General features: G+C 39.4%; 1 long non-coding RNA gene across 1 annotated transcript in view; it reads right to left on the minus strand.

Annotated features, from left to right (window-relative positions):
* Positions 1-667: 667 nt before the first annotated feature.
* The window catches only part of LOC135578527 (uncharacterized), a 73,526-nt gene continuing 54,525 nt past the window's right edge, over positions 668-19,668 (minus strand). The window contains exon 3 of the long non-coding RNA XR_010470247.1: positions 668-3,220. This is a non-coding gene — a long non-coding RNA (uncharacterized LOC135578527). The remainder of the gene's footprint in view (positions 3,221-19,668) is intronic.

A 19,668-nucleotide genomic window follows, 5' to 3' on the forward strand; every position in this document is an offset into this window, starting at 1 on the left:
TCTCCCTAAAGAAACATAATTTAAGATTAAATATAGTAACCTAGTGCAACTCCAGCAGTATTTGTTTTTCAACAATTTCTTGCACATTAGGATTAAAATCAACATGTGTTTAAATATGTAAGGTCCTGAAAGCACATTAGCAATTTGCTGATGAAGCCAATGATTCAAATGTGTTCTTCTGTACTGGCAGTAAACACGGAAACTGAAACAATTTTGGAGTTGGAAATCTTATATATGGCACTGTCATAATAAAGATAAGAGTATTCTGGTGTGAGTGGAAATCACCTATGGAGACAAAGATAGTGCCAGCCTTTTCTGGCAAGGCATAAATACAAAATCACTGTCTCAGACAGGCTGAAGAGCCTTGTATGCTGATGCAGTTCACCAGCATTGCCAGTTTCTAACACATAGTCACATAGTGGAGACTGTCACAACACTGGGTAGCATTTAACAAAAAAAATCTTTTCAATACTTACAAAAAAAACAAGTCTGTGGAAACAGTTCCAAGTGCTTCCTTGAAGCACGTGATAAAATTCATCTGTTTAAAGTTGTGATTTTGTAGCTTTGACTTATAACTTTTGGCAGTGTGGAGAAGGCACCAAATTAAACCTCTGTCCTACCAGATGAGCCAGATTGATGCAAAACCTCTGCTTGTCATTGATGGGCAAGTGTAGCCTTTGTATTCCAGCAGCAGTGTGTTTTCAGCTTTTTCCCATGTGCAAATGTACAAATATACAAATATCCTTTGCTCCTTTTGAAGGATTTTGTATAGCCTCCCAAGGAACATCCTTTGGGCAAACTTGTTAAATTTAATAACAGTTACCCTGTAATAACACAAATCAACAGAAAAATTGCAACAATTGCATTAGGAGGAAAATAATGGTTTAATAGATTTTTTTTTAATGTTTACCATGAATCTTTATTCTTTAAATCATTCTATAATATTTGTGTTTCTACCTAGTTAATCAACCCTCCCTTTCATTCCCCTTTCCGCGTAATTGCAGGAAATCAACCATCTCTATGAAACAGGCCAAGTGCACATCCCTGTAGTCAGTCCAGTTTCCTAAGGGTAAGACCTATTTCATCCTAATGAACTGAGCAAATGTATTTCTGCTGAAGAACTGGCAAATGTTCTTTCCTCTCAACTAGCAGAATTAAATAACTCTTTCTGATGTCTATAATTCCAGCTGCTCTCATCGCCAATCCATTTAGAAAAGGAATCCTGCATCTGTGATGGTGGATTAAATTCTTTTGTCTGTGCTATGACTTTGAGGAGGACTTGTGCTTCCAAGTCATCTAAGTGGTGTTACAAATGCCACACTACCCACACAGGCCTGATGGAGAGGACCTGTGTTCCCGAAGAGCCTGATTTGCTATTCTGGGTTTGTGAGTAAGAAACACAGTGATTCACAGCAGCTGCTACAGAGTGAATATGGATTATTGACAGAATCATTACTATATCAGATATTTGAAAGGTCTTTTTTTTAAAGATGTGAAGAATTTGGGGAATTATTATCATTCATTTACTATAGAGTATGTTTCAGCACTGGTTTGACGAAAGGTATTAAACATACCTGTATATGTGGGCTTCTGGCCCCGGCTTCCTCACAGAGTAACTCATACCAGCTTATTTCTGTGTCTTGATTTTCTGTTCTTTGTGGATCGTTTATATAATAATGTGGTGTTTGACATGTAAAGCAGTTTTCTCTCTCCTGTTAAACTGAGGTTAACAGTACTGCCATTTCTGCTGTAAATTGTAGTCCCTTCTGTAGCATTTTTATGTATCCAGAACAGATGGGAGCTAGCTTTCAAAACTCTTACAAAGTGTTTATTTACATTATATTGCCATCCCTTTATCTTAGTAATTGTAGCACTTCCAGAATTTCATTTTTGTGCTGCAGACTGTTTCCACCCCTCCTGTCTCTGTTTCTGAGAGACTGTCATGCTGAGATTCATAGTCTGAAGGTCTGTACTAAAAATACGGGAAAGAGATACTGTACCATTTTGGAAGAGTATTTAAGGATCTCCATAGTGTTCTCCAGTGACTAGGAACTTGAGATTGTGTAACATGCATAGATACATGCACTTGGTATGACCCATTGCTATGTGACTAGGATCATGTTATTCTTTACTGTTGCTGCATCGCTTTCTTTCCCCATTCTGTCAGGAATGTGCTTTAATGCATCCATCCTGGGGACAGTGGCATTCTCTGCCTCCTCTGCATTCACTCGTTTATTCTCATGACCCAAATATGAACAGCTAGAAATAGTGAAGTTGAAAATTCTCATCAAATAAAAGATCTGGGGAAGTGCAATGACATTTCAAAAGTACCTTCTGGTCTAAATATTATGAGAGTGTTTGCATTCCCTGTTTTCGACTTCCTGCTTGTGTTGATGGGTGGTTAGTTGGAGGACCAAAGGCTGATGTCCTCCTGCATCAGTTTTGTTTTCCTATGTGGAAATCCCTACCATCTTTGTTCGTGTGCTTGCTTTCCAATCCTTGTACCCTGTTCTAGTCCCTGCCATAAGGAGGCGGAGAGAAAGCTTATATCTCGCTATTCACAACATGGATATCAGAAGGAAGGTCATTAGGCAAGATGAAGAAAGTGCTTGCAAAAAGTAGTCCATAAACAACACCTTTTCCTAATCTAAAATATATTTGAAACCATTCTGAAGGGTGGAGGGAAAACTGGAAGAAAAGTGTCTCATCATTTTCCAACCTCTATGGCCACTGGATTTTTACAGGTCCCCAAAGCCAGACAAATCAACAATGCATAACTGGTTGCCTGCAGAAAATTCAACAAGCACGTAGTTGTTTTGCATTCTGGAAACAAAGCCATGAAAAACAAATTCCTTCCTAAAGTGTTCCAGCTCTGTTCATAAACATGTATTTCATCTAAATAAACCAAAGTACCCTGAAATGCCTGCTGGCATATCGCGCATTGTGTTATAACATGATAAAATTACAAGCAGAGGAAAAAAAACACACGATGGTGTGAATGGTAAAATGTGAGCCTGCTGGGTCTTCAGTAGAGATGATCCTGCATAGTGATGTTTCTGTCCCTCTGTTGAGCTCTTGCAGCTGCCAGACAGTCCATGTTTGTGAGCGTCCATAATGTCATGTCAATAGAGACTCTCTGTAAGCCAGACCTCTCCCATCAGAGATGCTGATTCATGCCTCTCTGGCAGGGGTGGGGTGTGCTGCAGATGGGGGCATAGAACTGAAATGACAAGCAAAAATTATTATTTTGATGAAAATTTTATGTCACTGATGAAAAATTATGTCACTGGAAATGGTACTTGGTGCCACTGAACTAAGACAACGTTAAATTAGAACGAAACACAAGCACTAGAAACATGGTGTGAACATTTCGCAAGTGCTAATAGAGTCATCTTATCAGTTTCTTAGTCATTCTTCTATAAAAATGCCTCAAGGTAAAGGTATTCCCAGGGAATACACATAATTCCTATAGAAGTAAAAAACAAAAGTGAAATATAGGATTTAGGTTCAAAGTACATTTCTGATATGAACTTTGTGGCAAAGCTGCACAGCTTTGCCTCTGAGTTTCTGTTGCAGCTCAGGAAATGTCAGTCTAAAAATGTGAATTCCCTTTGCTGTCTTTGAACCTGTATTAATGTATAAACCAGCACAAAAATGTGTCCTGAGCATTAAGTGAGTGTATTACAGCTTCACCTTTACTGAAGCAGGCTGCGAATACCAGGAAAAATTGTTATGCCTTGCAATGGAAGTTTGTTAGGAGAGACAGAGTTTCACTTTTTGCAGAACAGGATTTTGGGTTTCCTGCTTTTATTTATCTGTTTACTACTTCTTGGTGATTACTGACCATGCACATTTTCCTTTTTCTGATGAGTGGAGTGTTCTTTAAAATAAAAGCGTGCCCAAATTCAGTGAGAAGGACAGGGCTGTGGTTCCTAACTCAGCAGGACTGTTGCCTTGCAAGGCACTGGCTGGAACAGCTCCTATTCTTCAGGAGCCATCACACTCGCTGTGCTCTCCTTCAAGTTGCTCCGCGAGGTGGGGAGCTGCCTTCTCATGCTGTGTGAGCTGGACTCCTCTGTCTCCTTCCCCAAGGCTTGTTCACCAGCAAAGGGTAGAAACATAATTCTTCTGCATTTCTATGATGATAAACATTGTCTTTAAAATAAAATGAGCAAAACAAGTTAAGACAAGCTTCCCTTAGTTGCCAAACAGGGATTTCTCACAGTCACAGGCTTGTTTTCCGTCATCCCACAGCTATGAGGATTATTTTTGCTATAATCAGTCCCGTGTATGCTAAGAGTTACATAGTACAAAACACTACTAAATATTTAGATATTTTCTGCCTGAAAACAACATATGACAATTTTTATGCTGGTGATGTGTGGTATATATTTGATAGAAGCTCAAACTATGTATGTTTCCTTTTACCTAAGAAAATTTTGCACAGAGAGTTTGATGTATAGTTACTTCTTTAGATTGACTGTGTCATTTCTGTGAAGGCCCTGAAGGAAACCCCTGCCCAGCTCTGTCAGTCTCTGCCCCAGCGACACAGTCAATGAATTGCTTAGGCTGTAAAACCACTGCTCCAGGAAACTCTTCTCTGCACCTGTTTCAGTTCTGATCAGTATCTTCACAGAGCTCTGCAAAAACAGATTTGTCCTTTTCACATAGGAATATATTAATAAAGTAGGGCTTCTCACATTTTCAGGTTATCAACCACACATTAATATTTTGCGTAACAGACGCATGTCATCCATGGGTCAACTACAGCAATGGGTGATGTGGTAAACTAAGACTAGAAGACAAATAAATGTATTTATCTCTTATCTAAAGCTTTTCTAAAAAGCCTATCTAAAAGCATTATCTAAACCATATCTATCTCATTTGTCTAGACAAGATGAGTAGAGGGATTTTGGTTTTTTTCGTTTGAGAAACAATGACAGCAGTCTTCAGGACCTGATTAGGTTTTCTTCTCCTGCATATCCTTTCTCCACACTGCACAAACATTATAGTCTTTTTCTTTCCGCTGATTTTTTTTGCCCAGCCATCTGACCTTTTTGTCTCTGATAAGTATGCTGTGGCCTGGTTTCTTTTTCTTCTGAGCTGATATTCTTATCTTCTGTCTCCTGCTTCCCTTCCTGAGAATGTATTCTTGGAAGATTACTGCCAGGGAGTATGACCTAGAATAGTACTTAGTTTATCAGTTACTAAGCTACAGGCATAATTAGATCCAGCAAAATATGAATGCAGTTGTCAGAAATTATTGTAATTCTTAAGCTTTCTATGAAAAAAAAATAAACTGGATTAATCAGTGCAGAAACTGTCGAGTGAAATTCTGTCCCTGTCAATTTGAGTGTGGGCTAGAGCAGTGTGAACATCCCTGTGTTCTCCATCTGTGGACAATACTTTTTCTGAGACAATGCTTTTACCGTCTATGGAACTTACTGACATGATGGCATTGACCATGAAACTGTCAGCAAGGACCAGCAGCTCCCTGAGGGCGGGGTCAGACACATCTGATGCCTTCCCTCATTAGATCTGGATTGTAATTTGCTTTTTGTTCCTTCATTGTCTCTGCAAAGAAACCACTTAAGAGGTTGTCAGGAGTTGCACCAATAAATTTAAAATTCTGGGGCAGATGTATACAGCTGCCAATGTACTTCCATAGTTCATAAAAGTCAGCAGACAGTCTTGGTCATAACTTAGTCAAGTTTTACTCATTTAGCTTGGTCAAAGTACCTTGCTTTTACCTGAAATGAGTTCTGCCCTTCAGATGATCCAAATGTTACTTGAAAATTTTAAAAGACAAGCTAATTTGGTATACCGTAAAGCAGTTAATTGATTAATTCCATTGTACAGACATAGTAGACAGCCTTTCTTTTCAGGATGTAACTTCATTATAGGTAAGACTGATTTATTGGCAGACCACAGGAACACAATTGTGTTCTGTTTTGCAGAAAATATCATAAATAATATACTCTGAAATGCCCCTCACAGATACAGAAGACTATAAATTAGACAAAGTAGTTATGTAAAGACATTCTACAGTGAGTTAATTAAGGCAGTCAGGCATAAAGCCGATAACACAAAGAAAAAAAAATGAAAAGATATAGGGATGGGAGAAAATGTATGCTTTTGACTGAGATTTGAAAGGAGAGGATGAATTTATGAGGCAGAAAAAAGTGGTAATCTGTCTCAGATGGCAGGTTAAAGATGAGAAGGTGTTTACAGGAGGAGTAGTAAGTGTGAAGGAACAGAAAGAAACCTGGCTCTAAACTGCAAAAGGAGAAACAGAAGACAGAAGAGGAATGTGTTGAGCTAGAGAAAATCCCTGGGTTTGGAAAGCAAGAACAAGAGAAGGCTTCCAGCTGGATCATGTGCTGCATGGAAAGCTGAGCAAGACTTTAAGAGTCAAAATAGTTGTGAAGGAATGAATAGAAGATGGAGATAAGACTGTAAAAGGGCTATTGTGAAAGAGATGGCATTCAAAGGTGTGTCTGTGAGGTAGTGATACACAGATTTGTGCACCGGAGAGTTAATTCTGTCTCATACTGTGCTATTGCATGTCAACAGCAAAAGGCTGCAGAGCCTGTCCTCTCAAATATCTTTTTCAACCATGTAGGAAATAGAATAGAGTGTTTTCTTCTTGCTCAGGAAATGTCCTGGTTTGGGGAGACTGACCAGCACAGAACTTACTCATTGCGAATCTAAGGTGAAATTGTCTGTCGGGAGTAACCAGGCTATAGCTGTGAGTGGCCGTGCTGTAGGCAGAACCCTGCTCTCAGCTGCTGTCACGCTGTTCCCTCCTCAAGTTTGATGCCACATCCATAGCCTTTAGAGGAACACTGCTCCTCTGCTGGTGCAGTGAAGTGATTGAATGAGCATCTGGGTGGGTGAGGTGATGTCTGTTTTGTCTCTGAAAACATCATCCAGGAAAGGACTAGAGTGGGATACCTGGAAGAGGAAGGTGGTAGATTGTGAGACTCAGGCTTGTTCACCTGTGTTCCAAGGGAGCTGAAGAATTAATGTTGTCTGAAAATGTTCTCTTTGTACCTAGCTTTGTGTTTATGAAACTTCAGCACAGAAGATGATTCCCTTTAAAAATAATTATTTGACCTGTGTAAAAAACAAAACCAAAAACAAACACGTAAACAGAAAACTCCTGCTAGCATAGCCATACGGAGTGGAACAGGTTTCTTTAGAAGTGCATTATTTGTGGATGTCAGTACTGTGTCTTTGAATACGATGTTGAAATACAGTATGGGTATGCTACTTATGCACATTTCCAGAAAGACACAGCTGGTAAAAAAACAAATGAGCTGAAATAATCAGTTAAAATTTTAATGGAATAGGGGAGGTCAAGCATAACCAGTTAGTCAATCAGTTACCAATAAACACAAGTAGACGTATAAGAAAAGGTCATTTATGCCTTGTTCTCTCTGGAAGTCAAAAATCTCATTATAAATGAGGCTCTACATAAGCATAACTCCTAGTCTGATCCCAGTGTGGCTTTTTTGCTTAAGTTCTCATTTGTTACACTTTATAAAACTTTTTTTTTTCAACAATTATTTAAGTTTTAAATTCAGAAAATGTTTATTACTGAATTTCCAGGTAATTTTTCCTAAACTGCAGTGAACATATAAAAATGAGGCAGGTCATTGTAACACAGATTAATTAGATTATTTTTCAGTGAATAGTGGTCTTGCAGATTCCAGTAAAAGAAGATTCACCTGTAACAGTCAGAAGAATCAAAATGTATGATTTGTACCTGTTTTTTTCTGAGAACTGTTTCTATATTAGGTACTTGTGTCAACAAGAGAGGTAGAAAAACAACTTCTTTTTGCAAACTTTCACAACTCCTAGAAGCAAAAAAAAAGGCAAATAATCTTCAAGCTTTTATCTGCAAGAACTGGTTAGATATGCAGTCAGCCTTTTTCATTTATTTCCTTTACTTAGGAGAAGTGGTTTGTAGATTGGCAGATGAGTAGCTGTGGCTTCTATCAGCCTGACACCTTGTTAAGCTGGTGGCTAACAAATAGATCTACAGAACAAAGCTGTCATCCTGCGCATTTTGGGCCTTCCAGTAAAAGTGGCTAGCACGATGACTCACTGGTTATAATGTTAATAGGAAGATCTTCCAACAATATTGACCATCTTCTAAAGGCTCAATTTAATTAAAAAAAATACATTGTCTTAGGAGAAAAAAAAAGTTTAATTTGATGCTTACAAACAGAATTGTTATACTTTAAGGATGTTTTTTGACATAGGTGAAATACTCTTCAAAAAATGAGGGGGTTTGTGTTTTGTTTTGTTTTGTTTTGTTTTTAAATGTTTTTTAAATATCTAACATTCTTTCTGTTGAACTCAGAGATAATTGCTTTAGGAAGAAAGAAACTAACTGAGAGTTTTTTTTCAGGTGAGTCTACCATTATGAGACTTTTTTGTTCATCAAAGTTCTGATCCATGACATCAGTGGAAGCCATTGCATTGAAACAGTGCATGAGTTTTGGGTTAGGCAGTAGACAATTAGCATTAATATGTACAGACCACTTGCAAGAGTTAAGTGTGATGGAGACCAGAATGTGCATGTGGAAAACAAGTAATATCAGAGTTTCGGTGGAGGCTAGAAACTGAAGACTGCTTAGGAGTGAACATAGTGAACATGGGGTATTTCAACACATAAGAGCTCTCTCTCACAGGCATAAAATTTAGCTGCTCACTGCTTGTTTGATGCACTTGCATCAGCTGTTAAAACAAATATTAGAGTGGGAAAAATCTGCTCTGTAAATAGGCAATAGTGATTGTCTCACCAAGGCTGCTGCTGCTGTGCAGCAGAAGAAAAGCTAAGCTTGCATTTTAATAACTATTTGAAGATTTGCTTTAAATGGATAAAGTTTCCTGCTAAGCAGCTCAGATTAGTTTTCTTTTTATCCTTGTTTGCCTGACATAAATTTGAAGCCAAACAAAATGAGAGTACAGGAAAGAAACCTGAAGTATTGCCGTTCTGGCTGGCAGGGTCGATTATGAAGTCTAGATGTGAAGAGCTGAGAAAGCTACATGAAAAAAAATCCAGATCTGAGAAGGCACACATGGTAAGGAACCCATCATGTCTGTGGACTGCAATGGATTGCTTCTCTCCGTGGGCCCAGGCATGTGCGTCTCTTCACAGATACACTAGTACTTCCAGGAAACCTCTCCAACTTGTCCTCTCACATGGAAATCACACATATTCAGAAAAGGTCCTGCATTAATAGTGCAGTTGGCATCAGCTGTCTTGTGGGAGACTGAGAGTGCTGCAGGAGATAAAAAGGCCTGTGCCTCTGAAAGCACAGTCCAGCCCAGGCTGTTCATACATACAGCTTTGCATTAAACATGCCTCTGGGGTGGGAGAATACAGAGTCCATGGCAGCTGCACTGTCCTTGGGAACTCTAGGAATCAAGTTGAATCATCAAATATTAAGTAAGAGGCAAAACCTGCTGCAGTACTTCTTCATCTAACCTTTAAATGAGGTTTACCCTGTGTATGCACAATTTTGTGGCATGTTTACAGAAGCAAGACTGTGTTTGCTGGCTGTCCTTTACCTTCCTCTCTTGGACTGGCTTCCGTAGCACTAGCCTGGTACAATCACTGGTCTATCTTCTCCATTCTCTTCTGCAAGGAGGAAAAATTTTGTGTGTATTCTCCATGTGCATGATTGGGTGGCTGGCTGCAAAGGAGGAAGACACTAAATATCTGCATGTTTAAAACCCATGATTCTTCACTTCTTTTGTTTTCTGTCTCTCTGAGGTGAGTCTTCTTACGTAATGCTGTCAGGAGTGATTCAATGTCTTCCGTCTCTGCATGGGGAGGTACCACTCTTGCCCCATGCTGATTGCTGGCGGTCATTCAGGTAGCACAGGTGTCTCTGTGTTATGCCAGACTGTTTTGTCAATATGCAAATCTTCTACTCTGGGCTGCTTCTGTTACTTGTAGTATTACCTTATTTCACACGAGTTTCATATTGATTAGGGGATGGTTCTCAGAAAAGGCAGGGGCATGTTGAAGATACAGTGATTCCCACAGTAGGTAAAGCTCTGCACTGAATGCTCGTTAATAAACACAGCTTGCAAAGTCATAATGATAATAGAAACAGCAGTGACAATGTCCCGGGTCAGTGCTTTGTGCGTATATATGTTTCAAATGCATGCAAGGGTTCCTATTAGAGCTTTAAAATAATTTTAAAGGCTTTGCCTCAGCAAGTTTTTGTGCTCATTTAAACCCCTGGTCTGTCATATGAAGTGTATTAACTTTCCCATGTTTAATGCTTATTTCTGTCCTGAGAGAAATAAACAAATAATACTTTGCAAATGGGTTTCTTGGGAAAGGAGGCTAAGTGGCAAAAGGGTAACACTTGTACTTAGAGCTGATTGCTTTAAAATCCCGTTCTAGAGTTCAAAAGTTGAAAGAACTGGTGAACATGTGTATTTTATTTTCCTTTTTGCTCAGAATGGATTTACAGAGCGGTCTTTTGACAGGCATGAGGCAGTGCCAGTTATTCAAGTCTTGCATGAAAGAAGAGAAAGTGGTAAGTCATAGTTGCACAGTATTTCTGTGAGATTGCTAGCCTCCAGTATAGGTTGCTCCCTGCTGCTGCTGCTACTATATATACCTGGTTTAAAGTGTAATGAAACCATAGTGGGAAAAGATGTGTTCCTTTTCCACGAGCATTCAGAAACAAATAAGTATCTTTATGAAACAATAGTATCTCTGGTGCCAAACCATGGGCATGCAGCTGCCCACAGCAAAGGTTAGCGTAAGGCCAGTTAGAAATGTGTATTACAAGAGTGAACAAAGTTCTGAGAGTGTTGTTTGAATTGAAAAGTATGTGAAAACAACAGAAGTGGAAAGAGTGGGTGAAAGAAGCAGGGAATAGTCCTTGGGAGCATAATCCTGAACAACCATTTTGTGCTATGGGGCTTTGGATTGTTGAGCAGGGGCCTTATCTCTTGCTGTACACTCTTGCATTCAGGAAACAGGACTTTGTAAATAAGCAAGAATGCAGCAGGGATATTTTGTTCTATCTCTGATTTGTTTTCCTGAAAGAGGTAATCTCTGGTATGGAAATGTTTTTAATTTTCAACAGAGAGTGAGATTCAGAACTAATTTCAATGCTTTCCTCCTGTACGTTTACTACCACTTGGTACAGTTAGTATTCAGACTTCATTTCTCCTAATCACCTACTGACAATTGCAATTCTTTGGAAAAGTAAATATTGATTTTTGTAATGTGGGAAAAATCAGTTGAGGGCTCAGACGAAAACCATGTTTTGTATGGTCTAATCTGCTTTTCAAGTGGAAAAGACTAGTATAATAATTTGACAGTCTTTTAATACTGAAACTAACTGAATATGTGACTGTTTAAGTGCTCACTCAAACCAGTTCTTAATATCTTAGTGCCTGTTTCTTAGGATTTAAATAAATGTAGCTTGGCTTTTCAAATAATTCAATACTTGCATCGTCTCTTGGCTTAATAAGCACATCTTCTGTGACACTATCACAGTACAACTCATTTATAAATCTGTCTTTATAACATCCATGGAATTTGCTTGTTGCAGAAGTGTGTTGTGACACCGGGTGAAGGAAAGGTTGTAAAAAAAAAAAACCATAGTAGCCAGTGATCTGAATCACTATGGCGCTTTATACTAAAATTGCCTTGCAGGAGGTACAGCGATTCTGCACAAAGACTGTGTAATTTATAAATGGAAACCTTTACTCTACAGCACTGTCTCCCTGCATGATTAGGCTTCTTTTTTAAAAAAAAAAAAGCATCCATGGTGCAATGCTAACACTTGTAAGTGATGCATGATTGATGATCCCCTAAAGGCAGTGAGAGAGAAAATTACCTCCTTCCCTCATTTGAGGACATTATTAGAAGACTCAATGAGTTCAAAGCTCAGGAAATTATGTTAAGAGGACTGAGTCAGGCTTTAAAAAAAATCAAGATAAATTATTTTCTCAGCAGTTCAAGTGTAAGATCTCTTTTAATGCACTGTAAAAGAAGAATATTTTGACACACTGTTGCTTGGTACTCTAAAAATTATTTGTGATTTACTCACATAGGTACTATTCTCTTTGTGTACCAAATGGACTGCAATCTGCAAACAACGCAAATTAGTATTACATCTTAAATGCCATGTATGTCCTAGTGCCTCAATGTGAAAAGTAAAGGGATCCTTCTCTCAGTTGTGACGGTAACACGATATGCTCGGAAAGAACAGGATGAGCTGACACCATTTGAAACCTCAGTGTTTTCTCCCGCAGGGTTCAAGCGCATGACTGAGTCAGTGCCAGCTAGCAATGAACACTTCTGCTGCTAGAGAGAGGGAAAACGGGAATGGTACTAAACAAATCTAAGGATACTTATTTTCTTTCATTTTTGCCTTGCATCCTGTATAATTGTGTTGTGGCACTGCTCTGGCTTCAGTCAGGAACTGGTGAGAGGTGTGCTGCAGCTGGTCAGAGGGACAGGGACCTGGTTCTGTCCTGTAACAATCCTCCTGGGGCATGCATGGCAGCTCCTTTTTACTAGTTTCAGAAGGAAGCGAGACTTACACAGTGTCCCTCTCTGTATCTGTCTGATCTGTGCTTTATAACTTCAGCAGAAGTGTCCTGGTTTTGCTAAAAACAAGTTTCTCTTTTAGTGAATTTGCCTGTCAGCTAAAGCCTTCATATTAACTGCATTTTTCTGGAGAACCAGACACATGTTTTGGTAAACATAGCAATGGAATGCAAACTTATTGATAAGCACGGATGGACATCTCGTGAGAGGGGCGACGAGAAACAAGAGACCAAGAAACTGACCAACTGTGTATAACATTCCATTCACGTGAATACTTCATATAAAAGTGGGAGATCACAAGGATCTCGTCCCTTTTTTGCCTTTTCCCTTCTGCTTATGGCCGACACTAGGAGAGGACCTTGCTAGTCGTCCCTGCGAACTGAGGCCTAATGAGAGACTGAATCCAGCTCCGGTTGGCTGCAGAGTCCAATCCAGGACTTTGGTTGCCGGCTCTGCAGTTGCTGAGACTTTCAAGATTGGTTTTGTATATTTTGTATTGTTTTCTCTATTCTTATTAGTAGCATTAGTAAAACATCTTTAATTTTTCCAACTCTCTTCACTCTGTCCTTCTTTTCCTCCCAACCACCTCTCCTTAGTGGAAAGGGGGGGAGAGGGAGGAGGAAGTGGGGGGGGGGGGAAGAGGGGGTTAACAATACATCTGCCAGGGTTTTATTGTCACCCCGCAATCTTAACCCTCGACAAAAGTTGTCTGAATGATTCAAAATTTGTCTCAAATGTATTATGTTCTACACAATTTCCTGTGGGCAGAGAAGAGGCAGCTTCATCAGCCTTGTAGAGGGATTGCCCACTATAGCATGGACTCTACCCTTATGAAGCACAGGGCAGTCTATATGGGAGAGTCTATATGTTACAAACACTCCAAATGGGAAGAGTGTCAGCTGGAACTGACACTGTGTGAGGGGCCAACGAATCCAGTCACATGAGACATCCTTAGGACAACAGGTTTCATTGCTCTTCTTACTTTAGAATTTCATAAAATACAGCTATCTTCACCTGACTTGAACAAAGCACAAGTTTCTGATTCCAGAGGTGTCATGTTTTATCACAGCCTTTAAAATAAGCAGACATTTAACTACCTACAAAATACGGTTTGCCTCAGCTTCTAACCAAAATCACCTACGGGAGAGGTCTCCAAGTACAATACTAAATAGCTTTAACTTATGTCAGCATTCATGGATTTTATGCTTAGGAAAACCTGTATGTTGAGAGGAAAAATGTATTTTTAGTTCAAGTGGATCACACTGGACTTGTAACATGCCTCTGCCCTATCACAATGTCTTACTATGATTTTTTAGATGTCTTATATGGGGGAGTGGGAGAAATTTTGACATTTTGTATTCAAGTAGGAGCAAAATTATTTCTCATCAGCCTCTGGACAGGAAGATAAATTGGCAGTTTTCTTATTGCAGAACCTTTATTTGATGTAATAAAGAAAAAAACCCTAAAATCTCACATTACCACCTGCCATTTAATAAAAATAAGCATGAATATTATATTAATGACAGATGATCTAATTTATTTGTCTTTGCCTCTTCTGAGGGGCTGCAAGTCACACTTGAGTGGTGAGGGAAGAGGATAAGATTATCTTTTTGTTAGCTTTTGAGCAACTTACACCTGTCCCCATAATTGGCTTAACATCTCCCCTTCGAAGACTTGAGATTGCTTCACAAATTCAGCTAAATTATCTGCATTTTAATAGTCACTTAAGCTTTAAGAATGACACTTGAATTGATCCTCTGTAGTCTTGGTCAACACTAATGCTTTCCTAGTACCACATCTTCACAGCATCATAAAATAATATGAGTTTCTTGAAGCTACCAGGCAGAGTTGAACACTCTCATTTTTCCTTCACTATATGGAAGTAGAAATTATTTTCTATACACAAAAAGTATTCAATCTTTTTCAGACTGAAAATATCTAGATCTAGAGAAGCAATCAATCAAGAAAGAGTAACAGCAACATATCCATCTTATAGTCGTTCTTTTAACATATTGTATGAATTGCTCTCATAAAGTAGCAGCTGCCTCCTAGCTACCATTGCAGGAGGACAGAAACTCCCCTTCTTTGGAAGTGCAGCAAGCGGGAAAATGGCAGTGGCTGTATCTAAATGAACTGAGCCAGAGGCACTTCTCAGCTCCCATGTATAAAGCTGCCGGACATTTTGTGACATGTCTGGGAGAGACCCAGATGCATGGCATTTCCTCTCCACCTTCAGATTTGTGGTTTAATTGGGAAGGAAACAGGTGTGGAGCATTGAAGGGAGTCACATTTGCTCTCTAAATGAATTCTGCTGTTGGGACAATTAGGAGCACGTATTTGATGCACTGAGTTAGCTGTATCTATATACCTTCACATAGTTGAATATGCCAGTAAAAGCATTTTGTTTCCACATGAACAAGCTCAATGAAAACTTGACTTAAAAAACTCAACATAAACCATTAAAGTGTGGCTTCATCATCATTAAAAACTAATCAGGCCCATCACTGCTGAAACATCAGCTTCTCTTGTTTGTATACAGAATACATAATTAATTTATTTAAATGTCAGCAACAAACTTCATCAAGGCTCCGTACACTTCATCCTACATCCCTGTGCAGGATGGGAAAAGATGTTAATCGCTGCCAACCATCTTAACTGATTCAGTACAACATACTGCAGATGTGGCCTTCAATGCATCCTTTAAAATCATTGAGGCTGGAGCATAACAAACTATTCTCTATACTGGTAGCTTAGTACTTTTATGCCAGGAGTGTTTGTTCAGGACATTTACAGCTTCTTCTTTTTCTTTTTTTTTTTTTTTTTTTTCCCTCCATAGTGACATAAAAAGCATCTTGTAAAGGCCAGAATTAGTGCCAGATGTATATGCATGTGGTAGGAGAGAAAGAGGATAATTGCATCCACTTCTGAACTGAAAAAGCATTTTTCTCCCAAGAGTGAATGTACTCAATTCAGCGGGTAACTCTCATTTGCTTAGCTTTGCTGCCCACTGGGACTAAGAATAGCATCCTCTTCTATTCTGCCACAGTTTACTTTCCATGCTTCCTAGATGATCTGTGATTTCCTGAAAGCCTGATTGTTGTTTTGCTCAAAGGAATTTTTTGACACAAACTACATGTTAAATTAGATAAAAGATGCAGATAGTACAATTAGCATGAGGAGAAAAAAAGTCCCTGGAAGCATCAGATCCCTAAAAATGTAGGAAATTGAGTGTATTAACTTTAACTTCTGCATAATGAGGACGTGCTTGACACAATGAGTTAATACATTAGCCTTTCACCCAAGAACCCTGTGTTCAAAACCAGAATCGCACAGAAGTGAATTTGGTAGCTTCATACGGTTCTCTTTTGAACATTAATCCACCTTATACAAGTCACAGCACAGTCTGATTTGCATAGATGCTAAAGAGCAGAGGACTAAAACAGCGTGGAATGCAGCCAGCTCTATTCTGAGCACCTACAGGGCAGTTGGGTCCCATTAGTCCATTGCTTTCCTGTGAGTAAAGTTATTGCTGCTGTAGTTTTTCCTTTATTCAGCTTATATCTGTGCTGCCAGTATATACTAGTTGAAAATTTGCCTCTATGGTTTTGCAATATAAAAGTAATAGTCTGTTACTTAGATTTCATTTAATTATGACACAAAGAAAAGTTGTCTTAGCTAATTATTTTAAGATTACTTGCTCTGAAAGAGAGAGGGATAGAGAGGCACCTGCATCGGCAGCCAAGAAGAAATAATCTGTGAAAAGAAAAGCCTTATTAGGACTGCTGTCTTTCATCACTGTGCTCCATTACATTATATCAAAACCAAATTGCATTAGGCTAGCAGAGCAGCACCTGACATGCACATTCCATCAGGGCTTTCCAAAGCATTTTTCCATTTTATTACGTGTATCGTAGGCAGTACTTAAATATAAACTGAACACAAATTCCACTTAGAAGTGTTTTCAAAATAACCCTCGATGCATTCTTTTTCAGGCTTTTGACAGCAGAATAAGCTTAAAGCTTTGGGTGAGGGGAGGAGACAACTACCAAAAGTGCTCAGTTTCACAACTATGCTGAACAAGCAAGAACCAGAAAGAATTAGGAGCAAAATCCTTCGTGCTCAGGCCCTTAGAACATAAACAGCTTGGAAGAGTTAAATGTAAGCAGCTAATTCAAGGTCAGACTTTCAGATACAGGTATCATAGTTTTCAAATAACAAACACTGATGTTTTGTTTTGCATGGTAGCAGTGCATATGTAAGTGTTTGTAAGCTAAGGATGAGCAGTTCTCCTTTTCATTTGTAGATGAACGATGAAAATGAAGTCTGTGCTTGTGCAATTGTACAAGTCATAAGAGGTGAAAATAGGGGAAAAAACCTATTCCTGGCTTTGATATTTGCCAACCTGATTTTCAGAGCAGCGCAGTTCTTGGATCTGTTGTAAACTGTAGCCACAGCACTATGAGCTTATTTTTCTTTCACTGATGAATCTCTGGGTTTCATTTTGCTCTTAGCCACTGAGCTGCATTGTGTTCCCCCAGATAAGGCTACACTGAATGTCTCCCATGTGGTCCAACCTCTCACCATGCCTGGAACACCTGCACATATTTTGGCAGTGGAAGTGTTTGGTGCCCATGTTTAGGCTCCTGTACATGCACACCCATCTCCCAGTCTGAACAAGGAAATTATTAATACCTGTCTCAGCTCTGCTCTCAGTCAGTAAAGTCACCAAACACCCTGTGTGTTTCTGTTGTATTCGGTGTGCTTGTGGCACTCTGGCACCCATCCATTACACCCACCCATTCATCACAAAACAGAGATCCATATTAATCTCTCTCACCTTATGGTGGAGGACCATTCCAACAATGTCGTGCTCCCTCTTGCTGGCTGCCCCTGGTAGTTGAGGCAGCTCAGAGGTGCAGCTGTAACATGGCAAGTTAAAGTTCCTCTCCCTGCCTCTCATACAATGCAGGCATTTACTGTGGAGTTGGAGGAAACATGACTGGGATCCTGGCACGGAAGGAAGGCTACACACCACAACTCTTGTTCCCTGAGCAAGTTCAAGGACTGGCAAGCTATTATTTAGACAATGTCTCCCACTGTCACCCTGAAATGAGTGAGTTTTGTGAAGTGCCTAACCTAAGAGAGGTGTAGTACTTAACCTAAGAGAGGTGAAGTACTGAAGTGTGGAGGTCTAAGTCAGACATCTGACCTAGAGAGAATGAGAGTTCACATACAACTCAGAAAGTGCACCCTTCTGATGCCTAACTTTTTCCCTCCTCAGAATGCCGCAGTCGTATTCCTGATTTTAGTAGCACCTATGGTATCTGTGTCTCACGTTCAGCTTTAAGGCATTCCTCCGGTAGAAAAGCTACAAAGCTTTGTCTCATCTACAAGTGGCTCAAGTAATCTCTATAAACTATTTTCTACCTCTTGCAACACAGTAATGCAAGGATAAAGCTGTAACCCACCCATTAGCGTATTATAGCTCTTTCAGCAAATTCATTATTCTCATCACTCCTCTGTGTGGGAAGCTGGGGTGCAGGTATGATGTGTTCCCTATATTGCCTTCCAAAGCAGTCTTTTTTGGTCTTGAGCTGCTATAAAGGGGTGTTGGAGCTGCCTCTTGAAGTGATGACATTGCTATGGTCAAAGAGCAATGGTTAGTTCATGTCAGTCAAGTGCCAGACACTGCTAGAAGGAAAAATCCAGTCTTTCTCTAACATCAGTTTATTCTGAAGCACCTGAACATCTGTAATAGCGAAACATCCTCCCATGAAACCTTTTCCTGTGAATCCTGGCCTTTTACTACATTACGCTTCAATTATTTTTGACTAAGAAATGCAACAGGAGGATTCTAGAGGCTACCCAGTGGAATAAACAACAGCCTTTATAAATGCAAAGACTATAAATAAGCAAGCTGATAAGAGCTGGGTATCTGTCAATTCAAATGGCATTCAGCATGTGAACTTTTAATTGAGATGAAGCATTGTGGCACAATGTATTCCATTTATTACTTTCCATTAACTTTCATGTGACCTATTTCTCTACCTCTTGACAGGTTCATCTTTCTGAGAACTTCACAGACAAAATGATATTTTCCTTTTCTGTCTGCTCAACTGTGATCTCAGTTTGAAGCATCACTTAACATTCACCACTAAAATAATGCCACAGGCATTAAACATTGCTTCATATTCCCCCTCCTCTGACTTAATTTTCCTTCTGTTTCTTAACCCTACTTTAAGTAGGCAGAAGTCTGGAAAAAGTATTTGGTGATGAGTCTTCATGTTCTCCTGTTTGACCAATTAAAATGAGAGAGATGTCTTGCACTTGCTAATCTGGTGAAAAAAATAGAATGCAAGAAATTTTAGAAACTGATGTTACCCTTAGTCCTTAAAAGGATACAGGCATACACTAAAGAAGTGATTAGTGATTATGAATTGTAGTCACCAACTCTGAGGTTCATAGGAAAACTTTTATGCACACAGTTTCATTTTTTGCTTACTTGATCAAGGCAGCAAGAATGTAATTTCATTGGCTTTGGATGTAAATACAGATTTATGATAACTCTTACTATTTCTTTGCTGAATTTCATCTTCCTGAAGTGGGTGGGGATTACGCTATGAATGTTGCTTGGTGAAAAGTCTTTCTGGTTTCAGCTAACTAGTAGCTGCTCTGTACTTTCATTTTTTCATACAAATCAGTTTCAAGTCTTGCTTATAAATCTAGTGGTAAAATATGCTAATAACAGAGGGGTTTATGAGCATGTTAGTTCTTGGGGCCACTGCTGTCCAGAGAAAATGCATTGGAGACTCCTAGAATCCAATGCATACCAACCAGACGGTGTCAGGGGTAGGATGTGGACGATCGGGTAGTGACGTCGTGGTCAATGGGGCAGAGTCTAGTTGGTGGCCTGTATCTAGTGGAGTCCCTCAAGGGTCAGTACCGGGACCTATATTATTCAATATATTCATCAATTACTTGGATGAGGGAATAGAGTGACTGTCAGCAAGTTTGCTGATGACACAAAGCTGGGAGGAGTGGCTGACAGGCCAGAAGGTTGTGCCACCATC

Source organism: Columba livia, chromosome 2 (genome assembly GCF_036013475.1).
Source record: "Columba livia isolate bColLiv1 breed racing homer chromosome 2, bColLiv1.pat.W.v2, whole genome shotgun sequence".
NCBI lineage: Eukaryota > Metazoa > Chordata > Aves > Columbiformes > Columbidae > Columba > Columba livia.